Source organism: Ranitomeya imitator, chromosome 9, assembly GCF_032444005.1.
Source record: "Ranitomeya imitator isolate aRanImi1 chromosome 9, aRanImi1.pri, whole genome shotgun sequence".
Lineage (NCBI taxonomy): Eukaryota > Metazoa > Chordata > Amphibia > Anura > Dendrobatidae > Ranitomeya > Ranitomeya imitator.
In genome coordinates, this window is record NC_091290.1 from 150,052,331 (window position 1) to 150,066,926 (window position 14,596).

A 14,596-nucleotide genomic window follows, 5' to 3' on the forward strand; every position below is an offset into this window, starting at 1 on the left:
TAACACCCAGAACCTTACACATAAAGGTGGGCCACCCCTCACCTCGGCAGTGTAACTTCCAGCTCCATCCTCCCTAACACCCAGAACCTTACACATAAAGGTGGGCCACCCCTCACCTCGGCAGTGTAACTTCCGTCTCCATCCTCCCTGACACCCAGAACCTTACACATAAAGGTGGGCCACCCCTCACCTCGGCAGTGTAACATCCGGCTCCATCCTCCCTAACACCCAGAACCTTACACATAAAGGTGGGCCACCCCTCACCTCGGCAGTGTAACTTCCGTCTCCATCCTCCCTGACACCCAGAACCTTACACATAAAGGTGGGCCACCCCTCACCTCGGCAGTGTAACTTCAGGCTCCATCCTCCCTAACACCCAGAACCTTACAGATTTCTAAGCCTATTTCCAACTAATATACCGTATATTATTTTGTTTATTGGAAGATATTCATTAACAATCAGATAGAATATGCTGGGACATCTGTAGATTTACCGGCATTAATGCACCTTGTGCACAAAAATAAGGATTTGTTAAAAATAAATAAATAATCATTTGACTCTGTGATTATTCAGATTCCCAGCAGCCAGACCTGAGGGGTTAAGATAAAACTAAAACTGCTTGTATAAAAACAGGAGTACCTCCGACCACAAAGGAAGCGATCAAGAAGATGAGCAAACCCCCAGGGCTGTGGAGTCAGTAAGGCAAACCACCGACTCCTCAATTTTCCTGACTCCCATGGCATTGGTCACTACTGAGCATGGACATAAAGTGCAGCACAGATTCATCTCATGTAAAAGCCCAGATCCTCAGATCAGGAACAGAACAGACATTTATAGGACATTTCAGAACTTTCCTAAATTCTTATAGAAATATTTACAGCACATCCGGCATTGTACTACTATACTCAATTTATTATATATTTAGAAGTCGTATTCTGACCATTTTATACCGACGACTGCACAACCCTGCAACCCAATGCAAAAAGTACCGTACCCAATCTCTGCTTTACTCCGAAAACATAAATCAAATGTAGATAGCCCGATATTCTTTACCCTTTTAGGGTATATGCACACAATCCGGAGTTGCCACAGGTTTGACGCTGGGTAGTTATGCAGAGTCAAACCCTGCAGCGTCCAGATGTTACAGCATAGTGGATGGGATTTCAAGAAATTCCATGTCCACAGACGCCTGCAGATCACCCGTGGAGACTGACATCCGGCGCGTTTTTCCAGACCGCAGCATGTCAAGTTCTCTTGCGGAGAGGCGAAGTTTTACCCATAGAATGAATTGAATGTGTTGATTAGACGGCAGCGAACATGGGCTGCCTGTAAAGCGCTGCTACTTCTGGATCGTGGGCATCCGGCCTCAGGGGTAATAGGCTTTTGAATCAAGCTGTTCCTAACACTACTGATGACCAGATCGTATAATCCACCTCCTTCCATTTCTTCCCTGCAAAATCAGGCACATCACCCATTTAGCAGAGGCCATGTCACATAGCCCAGGCAGCAGAGGCCATGTCACATAGCCCAGGTAGCAGAGGCCATGTCACATAGCCCAGGTAGCAGAGGCCATGTCACATAGCCCAGGCCATGTCACATAGCCCAGGCATGTCAAATTCAAATACACAGTGGGCCAACTCTGAAAACTTGATATTTATTAAAAAAAAGTCTACAATTGAGGATGTTTTTCCTTATATTATGGACGAACCTGGTTTGTCCTGATGAAGAGGTCTTGCGTAACCTCGAAACGCGTTGGTAAACATGCTCAAATAAATGTTTTGATTTTACCAATTATTCCATCGCAGCATAAGTGATACCTCCCTTTGTTTCCTTTCCCTGTGGTCAGAAGGTTCGTCATAGCTGGGGCCCATTGTAAACAGCCTTGTAGCAACCAGGGAGTTTGCCGGACTGGAAACGCAGGATTTGTAGTGTTAGCGGGGCATGTGCTGTCTACCGGCGGGATAGCTCTAGTAGACATTTGGTATTTTCTTATGAGTCAAATGTAATTACACTGCGGGCCAGTTTTGGTCTCTGGCTTGGAGTTTGGCATGTATGATATAGCCTGAGGAGGAGGACTGCAGGAACGAGTGGTCCTCAGAAGCCCCCCTAGCATAACACATGGTATTCTGTTCCAGGAAGCCCCTCCTCCTATATAAAGCTATATTGGGGGAAATGACTTATAATTTAGGTGACTGGGCAGATATCCAGCACCACGTGCTGTCAGGCATCTGCAGACTTCATCCGTTCTTTACTTTTGTTGGTTTCAGTTTATTGTCTTTAGTAATTTTACAGCAGATATTTCTTCCTATCTGTAACAATCTTATTTACGACCGATATGTCATTGTATTCCTGGTCCGGAGTCAGTGTTATGAGGCAGGTTGTTTTCTCCAGACTCTTGCTCCATGATCGAGTGCGTTTTTCCAGTTGGCTGCAGCGTGAGGTCTTAGCATCTCATTAAAAATTCACCTAATTACTTGAAGGCAGAGAAGTGTTACTTGGTTGAGTGCCCACTTAGAGGCCAAGGAGTTTTATTGCAGTGATCTGACAATTAGAGGGATGGCGCTGACATAATCCCCATCTCTATATAATAGGGCCGCAGATCACCAGACTGCAGTGATGGAGAAGGCCCCTCCATCTATATATATATATATATATATATATATATATATATATATATACATATATATATATATATATATATATATATATAGCTCAAAAAATAAGTGGAACACTAAAATCCCACATCCTAGATATCACTGCATGAAATATTCCAGTTGTAAATCTATTCATTACATAGTGGAATGTGTTGAGAACAATAAAACCTAAAAATGATCAATGTAAATCACAACTAATATCCCACGGAGGTCTGGATTTGGAATGATGCTCAAAATCAAAGTGGAAAATGAAGTTTCAGGCTGATCCAACTTCAGTGGAAATGCATCAAGACAAGGAAATGATGCTCAGTATTGTGTGTGGCCTCCACGTGCCTGTATGACTCCCTGCAATGTTTGGGCATGCTCGTGATGAGGCAGCGGATGGTTTCCTGAGGGATCTCCTCCCAGACCTGGACTAAAGCATCCGCCAACTCCTGGGCAATCTGTGGTGCAACATGACGTTGGTGGATGGTGCGAGACATGATGTCCCAGATGTGCTCAATCGGATTCAGGTCTGGGGAACGGGCGGGCCAGTCCATAGCTTCAATGTCTTCATCTTGCAAGAACTGCTGACATACTCCAGCCACATAAGGTCTGGCATTGTCCTGCATTAGGAGGTACCCAGGGCCAACCGCACCAGCATGTGGTCTCACAAGGGGTCTGAGGACCTAATCTCGGTACCTAATGGCAGTCAGGCTACTGTGCAGCCCTCCAAAGAAATGCTACCCCACATCATTACTGCCCCACTGCCAAATCGGTCATGCTGAAGGATGTTGCAGGCAGGAGATCGCTCTCCACGGCGTCTCCAGACTCTGTCACGTCTGTTACATGTGCTCAGTGTGAACCTGCTTTCGTATGTGAAGAGCACAGGGCGCCAGTGGCGAATTTGCCAATCTTGGTGTTCTGTGGCAAATGCCAAGCATCCTCGTGGAGTCGGTTTCTAACCGTTTGTGCAGAGACATGCAAATGTGTGGCCTGCTGGAGGTCATTTTGCAAGGCTCTGGCAGTGGTCCTCCTGTTCCTCCTTGCATAAAGGCTGAGATAGCGGTCCTGCTTCCGTGTTGTTGCCCTCCTGCAGCCCCCTCCACGTCTCCTGGTGTACTGGCCTGTCTCCTGGTAGCACCTCCAGCCTCTGGACACTACGCCGACGGACACAGCAAACCTTCTTGCCACAGCTCGCATTGATGTGCCATCCTGGATGAGCTGCACTACCTGAGCCACTTTTGGGTTGTAGAGTCCGTCTCATGCTACCACAAGTGTGAAGGCACAACCAACATTCAAAAGTGACTAAATCATCAGCCAGAAAGCATTGGTACTGAGATGTGGTCTCCACTTGCAGAACCACTCATTTATTGAGGTTGTCTTGATAATTGACAATAATTTCCATCTGTTGTCTATTCCATTTGCACAACAGCATGTGAAATTCATAGTCAATCAGTGTTGTGTCCTAAGTGGACAGTTTGATTTTACAGAAGTTAGCCATTAAAAGGTATCAACCACTGAGGACTCTCAATTCTAAACATTTTTCTACAGAAGTTTGAATTACTTGGAGTTATATTCTGTTGTTTTTAAGTGTGCCCTTTATTTTTTTGAGCAGCGTATATATATATATATATATATATATATATATATATATATATATATATATTGCAGCAGATCACCAGACTGCAGGGATGGAGAAGGCCCCTCCATCCCCAGTTTGTGGCACAGTCTTCCTATGGATAAATATTTACACACATTATCTGACTGTGGATTACACCCAAAGCTCCTCATCCACTGGCAGCAATATCTTATTAGGGCTTATCATTGTCAGGCTTTCTTAGAAGGGTATTAGGGTTAACCCTTGGTTTCCTGAGACCACCCACCTGACAGCCCGGGCAGTTTGGTTATCATGTGGCTACTTTGTGGGGAGTTTCCTATCTTATATTGTGCTTTATTCTTGGAATAAGCATCACTCCCTGTAAAGGATACCGATTAGGATACATTGTGGGCTCGATCATGGTATATAATGATTTCTCTGTCCTATAGACAGTGGTGCGTACACATCTGGGGTCTTTAGAGAACTGAGGTACTAATGATGATTGCTAAGTTATATATATATATATATATATATATATATATATATATATATACATACACACACAACACAGGTATAGCAGCTGGTGGGAAGCATGAGGAGCTGTCACCAGACTCCCTGAAGAAGTGAGAATATAAGTGGAAAGCAGCGAAGGCTGGAAGAACAGGTCATTCCCGAGAAGAATAAAAGCCCGGTGGATTTTCTTCTGTAAAAGTTAATGACTACAGGCTGATGATTCCCCAGATTGCAGAAATTACTAACTATACTGTTCCGTGATATCCAAACTTGACCTGATCCTTGTAAATCGGAATTTCACAAACTTTTATATGTTCAAGTAAAGATGTGAATGCAGAATAAACAACCTCAGGTACAATGTAACAGACCTGGCTGCCTGCAGGATGTCTCCGCCACAATACATCCCATCGTTTGTCATCATAAGAAGGTGAAGGACGGGCTAAATCAATTAATATGTCTGAGAACACAAAACGACGCATATTACTCATTGAAATTAACCACTGAGCCAAATACCAGATGTAATTGAATTTTGTTAAATCCACATATTTGTGCTATCTGCTGTAATTGAGTTAGAATTTTCCAGGCTTCCACTTAGCGTCCGGCGTTCGTCTCCTGCAGAAGTTACATGTAGAGATGACTTCAATCAGTCCGATGTGGGTTGCACAGATGGTTGGCGTCAGGCATTGCTGGACGGCATCGGGAACGTGATTGCACACTGATACCGAGTGTCCCCGGGATAGGGACACGGTCACCTCCACTTCTCGGGGACGATTGTCACAGCGATTCTATGGCCAGACTTAGGAGAATATATTGAGAGACTCTTCAGTATAGGCTTTAGACATGGTCTATGTCGTCGATATACCCGTCGTGCCCCATTGTGGTGCTTTTTCCAGTGTTATTGCAGCCTGATCTGCGTCACTCTGATAGTTGTGAGATTACTTGTAATATAACAGAAGTCACCATCTCTGCTGAAAGAGGAAATGACTGAAGACAGAAGAAGAAATCTGTCAAATTCACTCATGTCCCTGCCAAGCAGTTCCAGCCAAGCACAATATAATGCAGCCCGGTATATCCCACCGCTTCCTGGACACAGCACAACCCATCTGCTTCACAATTTATTGCTTAGCATCTACTTTTAACCCCTTGTGAAGCATCATCACGCCCATGCTCGCTATAAGTGACTTTGTGCCGGTTGGGAACGACTTCCATTGATGGACTCCTCCCTGGACTTTCCATCTTATGGCACATTTTTGGTCTTGGAACGCACAGAAGGAACATTTTACCTGGAACAGTTTTATAGGAACAGAACTGGCTGCATACTTTTGGTCTGGAAAACTTTATGTCTCATTCAAGGTTACGAGGCAGCAAATGAATTGTAATATCAAGAAGAAAGCAACGAAAGTGAGAGTGAGCGGGCTGTGAATACCGGATTATATAGTAGGACTTTCCTGCTGCCCATGTCAGAAATCATAGCACATATTATAGATGGCGCTAAAAGCCCCACATCTAACCGGGTGTTTATTAGTGCCTTCGTTTATTCAGTGTCTTGGCTCCTACAGTTTTTGGCTTCAGAGAAAATAGAGCTCCATTTTTTTGTAGCCTGAAGACTTGTGGTGACCATGGCCCTAAACCCTATTATCACTGCAGTCTCCGCTGTGGATATTTATCAGGAGCATCCTTTTATTTGGTGAAGAATCTGGATTTGAGGCCACAGTCACCAGATTTCAGCAACTTGAATCATCAGATATAATATGTGATTATATAATTGTACAACAGTGAAATCTCTGTGGATTGTATGTGTGCTACAATCATATAGCAGTGGTTCCAGTATTCGTCCTAAGTTTAACTTAAGGTTGTGGTCCGGGCGTGAAATCACATTCAGAATAGTGATGAGCGAACGTGCTCGGATAAGGGGTTATCTAAGCATGCCTGTGTGCTAGCCAAGTGTCTTTGGCATGCTTGAATAATATGTTCTAAGTCCCGGGTGTAGCATGTATCGCGGCTATGCAGGGATTGCCTAACAAACAGCCGCAACACATGCAAGGACTCATATTGTTCAAGCACGCCGAAGACACACGGGTTGCACACTAGCGCGCTGATAACACCTTAACCGAGCACGTTCGCTCATCACTAGTTCTGAAGTAACCCAACAGAAATGATTACAGTGCTGATAGGATCCGCAAAGACTTCCTCCATCTTACTTATATACCAATAATCTGCAACCTCTGCTGGGCAGAATATTCAGCATTGAGACACGTCTTCATTGATCTACCTGAGGTGTTCAAAAAAGTATTGTGCCTCCTGCACAACTAACATCACTGAGCGCGGCTTCTCCCCTGAGGCAGTTCATAGTCTTATTTTTGAGGTCCTGCACATTATGTTTTCTCTACCTAGCCCAAAATGTCAAGATTAGTGTGGGTCCATGGAAAAAATCAGGTTCCCCTGCTGCTCTCAGGCTCTATTCACGATGTATCATGGAGACCAGGAGGAGACAACAGACTGATCACACAGAGTGAAAGCCTGGTCCATCACTATGATCCTGACACTAAAGTCCAGTCCATGCAATGGAAGCATCATCAGGCAAGGTCACGCTCACAGTATTTTGGGAGCAGCACGGAGTAGTATTGATGGATTTCCTAGCAAAGGAACCATGATCACTGGGGCATATACTATGCTTCACTGCTGCGGAAATTTCAGGAGGCCATCAAAACCAAGAGACGTGGCATGCTCACCAAAGACAATGCACCACGTGTTGCCCAAATGGAAGCATGTTCCTGTGGCTGTGAAATTCTACCACCTCCCCCTTATTCAGCCGATCTCACACCATCGGACTTCCAGATGATGAGACTCTGATTTCTGAAGTCACAACGTGGCTTTTGGAGCAACCTGTGGACTTCTACAAGCGAGGTTTTTACAGTTAGAGATGGGAGACGTGTGTGTCCCTAGGTGGCTCCTATGTAGAGAAGGACTAATAACTGTGCCAAGTGTCATTGCTCTCAGTCCACATGAAGTGGGTCAGGGGAAATCTTTAATGATCGCCCCTATGTATAATATATGAACTACACATAACCAGTGATGTCACAGGAAACCTTCAGTGCGGTCATCCTGGCCCTGATGACAGTGATAGGGTTAATTGGGTAATTTTCTCCATATGTCCAGCACCGACTGCCAAAATATGAGATACAAAAAGGCAACCCTGATGCATTGTTTCCCAAGAACAAGAGGTTACAGAGCGGAGATAAAAAGCTGTTTTCAGTCATAACACAAAACTCCATTATGCAGCAATTTAGTTAATGATATCATAGGCCACTCATTACTAGGAGGATCAGTGGACTTAGGAGGCCATGGTCCCAGGGCCACGATACATCAATAGGCTGTCACTTACTGGGTGGGGATCCGTATCCTGCCCTTCCCCATCTACCTCCACAATGAGAAACATTTCTGTATATTTCCAGCACTGGGTCAGTTCTATCTGATCCGCGTGTATTACATTAAGCAGACCCGTGAACTAACAGCAACTTCCAAGGAGGACCAGAATAATGATGTCTTATTCTCCAGTCTACAACCTCATGCATGGATTCTGCTATAGCCGCTAGATGAAGATACTCTACAGCAGAAGCACATCATCATCATCAAACGTATCAACGGTTCATTCCAGCCAACATTCGATGACCTTCTACTCTCACTGCACACGCAGACATCTCGGATCAACGCCACCTGAACCTCTTTCATCAGCCGCACTCATCCACTTAACCCTCCATTAAAGAAAACATTGTTTCATCTTCGTCATTTTTAACTGAGGAAAGTTAATCTCCTATAAAGCAGGAAAATGTCAAAGCTAATTCAAGGCCAGACGGAGAAGCCTGTGAAAATCTGCAGCTCCGGGATCCAGCTGGCTGCACAGCTCTGTGTCAGGAGACGAGGTCAGAAGACTATTCCCAACCAGCTCATTAATAGGAAACACAGGGACGGCCATTTCTTTCACAGCTTCAGCTGACCTCCAATCCACACAAGAGTGGGCAAAAGGAAGGGCTTAACCAATCGCCAAGAGACCATGTGAATGTGAAAGAGGGTCGGGACATTGACGTCTGGGTATCTGAAATATTTATAGTCTGAAAGATTCACACAAACCTATTCTGCATTAGCTGGGAAAGAAGTCGGAGCAATAAAATGTTGTGTGATGGCCTTCTGGAGAGAGAACCAGGCGAGGCTCCACTGGAGAGGGTGTCCCTAATTGTGGCGGTCCCTCCATACACGGCCGCACAAGTACAACTCCTGATCCGCACTTAAAACCGGGCCAAGATATGCACCAATAAAAAAGTAGCCAGAAATGGTGAAAAAAATAAGATGCAAGACTAAGTAAAATAATTTTAACCATCATTGATCAATTTATAAGGACCCCTTTTTTTGTAGCAATATTTGGTAAACTGACTGAGATTCTGAGGCAACTGATTCTGCAGTGCGAAACGGAGAACTTTTCTGAAATCCAAAAATAATTTTTTATCCCCTATTACATGCATTTAAGAAAAACAAATTTCCAAAAGGAAGAGAACCCCATTAACTGTGTGAACTTCATCTAATATTGTTTTCCTTCATCTTTGGACAACAAGCCTGTAGACTGTGTCTCTCCAGCTACTTTGACACAACTGAGCCATGCAGCATCTATCAGATAACGTTGGTTCTGGTTGTCATTCTGAGAAGTCATGGATTATGTGTTAAAGAGAACGGCATTACAGATTATTACTTAAAAATATTACTTCTGAAGGGAGTGCAACATATCGTAACCTCGGCCAATTAAAGCCCAGCTTACCATTTCGTTGGCTTAACTGCTCAACAATGATATATGTGGCAATTTCTTCTGAAAGCTCAGGAGATGTCAGAACTCGGAGATTAAATGAAAGGGGAGAACGTGTGAGAGATGATAAAAGTACACAGAACAAAATATTCTTTTTCTGAGATTTACGGCCATTACAGCTGACAGTTCTCCGATGAACGAGCTCACCAACCTCCAGGGGAAATCACCACCATTCTGCCAGGAAAGGCTATTGCTGGCTGGAGGCAATGGCTTCTTTATAGAAGGTTACCCCAATAAAAAACTGTTGACTTGGTGTAAAGAAAACAGTAGCGTCCCCACAGGAGAGATGAATCATTACACAGATCGCTTGTGTCTTCAGAAGATAATAGATAGGGTTCATAAGCACCACTCCTAGGCGGGCGCTGATACTGCAGGGACGGGTTCGCTGACATAGGGAGATGTGAAAGAGGTTACTGACCAGCAGGTAACAGAGACGAACAGACAACTTGAATACTGAAGATAGGTTCTTGTTCACACTCATAGATATCAGGAACCAGTTCTGAAGCTGGCTGCACTAGGACCAGGCACAACAGAGACCAGGTACGGTACCACAGACGCGGTTTCAGAATTAGGACACTGCCGAGCCGGTTACAGAAATACGGACAAGCAATACTAGGCTAACGGGAACACAGGATAGGGGAATAAGTTTAATAGACTAAGGATGGGGGACCTGGCAACATATAGTTGCATGCACCAACACCACTAAGACTAAACTATAGGGGTTACTCAGGCACCTCTCTATTGGGGAGAGTACTTTTTATACAGTACAAGATGCCTCCAACTATTGGCTGGGAGACGCCTTGCAGTTGATTACTTAAATACCTCCCAGCTGTAGACGTTTTCCCATGTGCGTGCAGTGCCCCTTTCAGAGTAGGGGAGCTAGTGCAATAGGCATGCAGCCGAAACTCAGTGCGGCGTGCACAGGGGAAGGGGAGAAGGCATATCACAAGTAAGCTGTTGCGGCTGGGGCAGTGATTAAGACAGCGTTTCCACATGGTGAGAGATGGGGAACCACGTAGAGGCGCCGGCAGACTTTACAGTACCCCCCCTTTTACGTTCCTCTTCTTCAAGCACCTGAGGATTCCTTGCAGAGAAGATGGAGCCAGATTCTTCTTCCTAAACTGCCACGACTTCTCATCAGGACCACTGGATGAAAGGTTCTCCCACCTTCTTCTTGGCCATGATACCTCTAACCGGCTGGACATCCTCGGAGCAGAACAGAGCGGATTTGGAAAGAGGAACGTTAAAGCCTATACTCTCCTTCCACCGTTCTCACAGTGTCGGTATTCGCTCTACCGGGGCTCCTGTGCAGTTGTTGTGACGCCAGTGCCAAATCAGCATTGGCATCATTGTCCCCACCTTCGGACAAATCAAACATGAAGAGGAAGCGCAGGCTACAGCTGCTGTCTCACTTCTACGTCATATTCAATTTAATAGGAGGCGATGACAGTGAAGCTGGCGTCACATGTCACAATTGCACAGGAGACCAGCACGGAAGGAGGAAGCATAGGAACCAGACACACCTTGTGACACGACTCTCCCCATCAAAGACCTCACTAGACTTCCAATCTAACACCGGCTCATGAATTCTTAGCCATGGAAGATCTAAGAGAAGTGGGTGAAAAATGTCAGCCAGCATACAGAAAGCAATTTTCTCCAAATGGAGTGCTCCTATCTGAAGCTGAACAGGTTCTGTGATGACTTCAGGTAGGTCCTTCCCTTCAACGGATAACACTATCAGTGGATTTTGAAGGCATCGAACAGGAATTTTATATCGATCCACCACAGCCTGTTGTCCAAAATTTTCCACCAAACCGGAGTCAAGAAAGGTTGTTTTGTTGAACTGGATTCATCCACAGGACACAGAATGTTCATAGTTGATGATGAAGAGTTTCCTCTCTCACCTAATGAAGCTTCACCCACAAGCCCCAGGTTTAGGAGTTTAAAACTCTTAGGACAGTCATGAATAAAGTGCTCTGCACTAATGCACACTCCACTTGCACAACCACTTTTTTGTTGCCGCTCTGCCAGCCTAAAACGATCGACCTGTATAGGTTCTGCGAAAATAGAATCCATGGCGTGAGCAAACTGTCACGCTCGAAGGTGGTGCACGTGATTTGTGGATCCACTATGCCACAGGGCCAGACCTTCCTAGAAAGGGGCATAGCTAGTGGCTACCTGGTGTTTGCCGGAGCTCCTGATGGTGGGGATAGACTTGGCTGCAGGCAGCCGCCTGCTACCACTTCTAGTCAGGCACCGTTACTACAGATACTGATCACAGGAGTCGGGTTCGCCTACATGGGGAGACAGATGTCACTGACCAGCAGAAAACCAAGACTGACGAACTGTACAGACAGCTTTAATATAGAAGAGGGCCCCTATGACCTTCTATCAGGCCCCCGAACAGATTCTCCGGGACCGCATTCTTGGGCAAGGAGGTGTATTTTGATTACAACCAGCTCATTAATTTCTTCTTGCTCTGTTAGCACACACAGTGTTTACTGAACACTGAAGGGCATGCAATGAAAGATTACGTCCTGAAACCAGTGCCAGAGTCAGGATGCACTTTGTGGGCGGAGTTTGTACGGCCCCCTGAAGGATGGTATAAATATGGCCCTTGGTAGAATAAAAGATTCCCCACCCCTGATATAGAAGATAGGTTCTTGTTCACACTCGTAGATATCAGAAAACAGTTCTGGAGTTGGCTGCACTAGGACCAATGACAATGGAAACAGGACTGACCGCACCAGGATCATGAGACCGGGTACAGACACCGCAGACGCGGTTTCAGGATTAGGATACCACCAAAGTGGTCACAGGAACATGGACAATATAGTTATACTGGGCTAACGGGAACACAGGATACGGGAATAACAGATTAAGAAAAAGGGGACCTGGCAACACAAGGAAATTGCTGCTCCGGGGCAGTGAGTAAGACGGGAACCATGCAGAGGCATCAGCAGACATTACAGTGAAAAGGGCCAATCGTATATATGTATATAACCAAGTCTAGTCTATATCTAAGCCCCACTATTTCTACTATCTTTACTAAATCTGCATTCATTTCTCTAACATTTTCCACATATAGTTTTAGTAGTTGTCCTTCAGTGGCTGCGATTGAGCCTGAAGCAGCTATACAGCGCACAGTCCAGTTGTGGCTGACATACGATTCTTCCTTTTTTTCTCTTCTTACTATAGAACGACTGAATTTGATGAAGCTGTAAATATACTGCGGGCTCGTGAATCATAGTGGAATGAATGTTGTGGCCGCGTTCGATGTGCTTAGTCAGGAGATCCCAGTATTCTTCTGTAATCTGGGAGCTTCATCTCTGATACTTGAGACAAACAACTAATCGGGAACAACAATGGTGATCTCACCTCAGCACAAGCATCTGCTCCGCATTAAGAGTCGGACCTCAGACGTAATCCCTTAAGTGCCCCCCATCCATCAGAACTCCACAGTAGTTGGGCAAATTCCATTTTTATTTATGCAACTAATTTCTGTGTCACTAAATTCAAGGAAGCCGCTTCTCTTCTTACCCCAAGATGGAAAACTACGTTCGATATGCCATTAATCAAAATTAAAGCTGTGACAGAGTATTACAGGAGCGTCCAACTATGTAACTTTTTGGTCTGGGGTCTTCTCTTTTATTATCACTCGAGAAGCTGCTAATTGTAATTGTAGTTTAAGGTGCGATCAAAGTTGTTTAAAAGGAGAATACCCTGAAATGCCAATATTGTGAGAAGCTGTACATGGAACACACCAGGAGATTGGTGAATGGGAGGATCCCTCACTATTGCTGTACTTCTGTAAATTTGTTATTTTGCCTCTAGTACGGCCAATTTTAGACGTCTGAGATGTTTTCCTAGTATAGACCACAATGCACGGATAAGCCGCTGGTCTCTTGATCTGGACTAGGCACACATGAGGCTGCCAGGCTAAGGTCCTCACAGTTAGTCCACGCATCACCGTGCGTACTTGGACCGTGTTTAATCAATGTTGATTTTTTTCAGAGAATATGAATGATAACACCAAAACTTTATTTCCACTAATGGTTAGTGGTTGGGTGAAGCCATTTATTGTCAGACTACTGTGTTTTTTTTTTTTTTTAAATCATAACGACATCTCAAAACATCCAAATGGCCCTGATCAAAAGTTCACGTACGGTGGTGATTTTGGCCTGATAACATGCACAGAAGTTGACACAAATGGGTGTGAATGGTACTAAAGGTAACATCCTCACCTGTGACCTGTTTGCTTGTGATCAGTGTATGCATAAAAGCTGAGTGAGTTTCTAGGATCCAGACAGACTCTTGCATCTTTCATACAGCCACTGACGTTTCTGGATTGCAAGTCATGGGGAAAGTAAAAGAATTGTCAACGGATCTACAGGAAAAGGTAGTTGAACTGTATAAAACAAGAAAGGGATACAAATGGATTTCCAAGGAATTGCTAATGTGATTAACAAATTGAAAATCAGGGGCACTGTAAAAACAAAACCACGGTTAGGTCGACAAACAAATATGTCATCCACAACTGCGAGGAAAATTGTTCAGGATGCAAAGAAAAACCCACAAGTAACATCAGCTGAAATACAGGACTCTCTGAAAACTAGCGGTGTGGCTGTTTCAAAATGCACAATAAGGAGGCACTTGAAGAAAATGGGCTGCATGGTCGAGTTGCCAGAAGAAAGCCATTACTGCGCAAATGCCACAAAGTATCTCGCCGACAATACGCAAAACAGCACAGAGACAAGCCTCAAAACTTCTAAAACAAGGTAATTTGGAGTGATGAGATCAAAATTGTACTTTTTCAACCAAAAACGTTAGATTTGGAGAGAGGTCAACAAGGCTTATGATGAAAGGAACACCATTCCAACTGTAAAGCATAGAGGTCAAAGTTGAAAAAAAAGATGAATGCAGCACGTTATCAGCAAATACTGGAGGCAAATTTGCAATCATTAGCTCCAAAGCTGCGCAAGGGGCGTACTTGGA

General features: G+C 44.6%; 1 protein-coding gene across 1 annotated transcript in view; it reads right to left on the reverse strand.

Annotated features, from left to right (window-relative positions):
* BANP (BTG3 associated nuclear protein) overlaps positions 1–14,596 on the reverse strand; it is a 369,258-nt gene that overhangs the window by 66,601 nt on the left and 288,061 nt on the right. The window lies entirely within an intron of this gene.